This window comes from Lolium rigidum, chromosome 5 (assembly GCF_022539505.1).
Source record: "Lolium rigidum isolate FL_2022 chromosome 5, APGP_CSIRO_Lrig_0.1, whole genome shotgun sequence".
In the NCBI taxonomy this organism is placed as follows: Eukaryota; Viridiplantae; Streptophyta; class Magnoliopsida; order Poales; family Poaceae; genus Lolium; species Lolium rigidum.
The window spans coordinates 170,688,705-170,690,120 of record NC_061512.1 but is presented as its reverse complement, the minus strand read 5'-3'; positions in this window follow the sequence as shown (position 1 = coordinate 170,690,120).

Below are 1,416 nucleotides of genomic sequence, written 5' to 3'. Positions count from 1 at the left end.
AGGAGATCTCCGGAATCCCCGAGATGGGATTGGTGGCGGCGGCGTCTCGATGAGGTTTTCCGTATCGTGGTTCTTCGCATCGGGGGTTTCGCGACGGAGGCTTTAAGTAGGCGGAAGGGCAACGTGGGGGGCCACACGAGGGCCCCACACCACGAGTCGGCGCGACCAAGACCTGGGCCGCGCAGCCCTATGGTGGCGGCCCCTCGTGGCCCCACCTCGACTCCTCTTCGGTCTTCGGAAGCTTCGTGGCAAAATAGGACCACGGGTCTTGATTTCGTCCAATTCGAGAATATTTCGTTACTAGGATTTCTGAAACCAAAAACAGCAGAAAACAGACAACGGCTCTTCGGCATCTTGTTAATAGGTTAGTTCCAGAAAATGCACGAATATGACATAAAGTGTGCATAAAACATGTAGGTATCATCAATAATATGGCATGGAACATAAGAAATTATCGATACGTTGGAGACGTATCATTCATTTGGAAAACTATCATTAACAGGAACAGGATCATAGGCAATATTTTCCAATCTAGACAAATTATCAGCAACAGGATTATCAGCACCCTTCCTATCTATAATATGTAAATCAAATTCTTGCAAAAGAAGCACCCATCTAATAAGCCTTGGCTTGGCATCTTTCTTTTCCATAAGGTATCTAATTGCAGCATGATCAGTATGAATCGTAACTTTTGAATCAACAATATAAGATCTAAACTTGTCACAAGCAAAAACTACATCTAATAATTCTTTTTCAGTTGTAGCATAATTTCTTTGAGCAGCATCAAGAGTTTTACTAGCATAATGAATAACATTCAATTTTTTATCTACTCGCTGTCCAAGGACAGCACCTACAGCAAAATCACTAGCATCACACATAATTTCAAAGGGTAAATTCCAATCAGGAGGTTCAACTACAGGAGCAGTTGTTAAGGCTTTCTTTAGAGTTTCAAAGGCTTCCTTGCAATCATCATCAAAAATAAAAGGTACATCTTTTTGAAGAATATTAGTAAGAGGCTTTGAAATCTTAGAGAAATCTTTAATAAATCTCCTATAAAACCCAGCATGACCAAGAACACTACGAATACCTTTAACATCCCTTGGATAGGGCATCTTCTCAATTGCTTCAACTTTAGCTCTATCAACTTCAATACCTCTCTCGGAAATTTTATGTCCCAATACAATTCCTTCGTTAACCATAAAGTGGCATTTCTCCCAATTAAGAACAAGGTTAGTTTCTTCACATCTCTGCAAAACTTTATCAAGGTTTCGCAAGCAACTATCAAAAGAATTCCCATAGACCGAAAAATCATCCATGAATACCTCTACAATCTTTTCACAAAAGCCATGAAAAATAGCAGACATGCATCTTTGAAAAGTAGCAGGAGCATTACATAAACCAAAAGGCATACGCCTA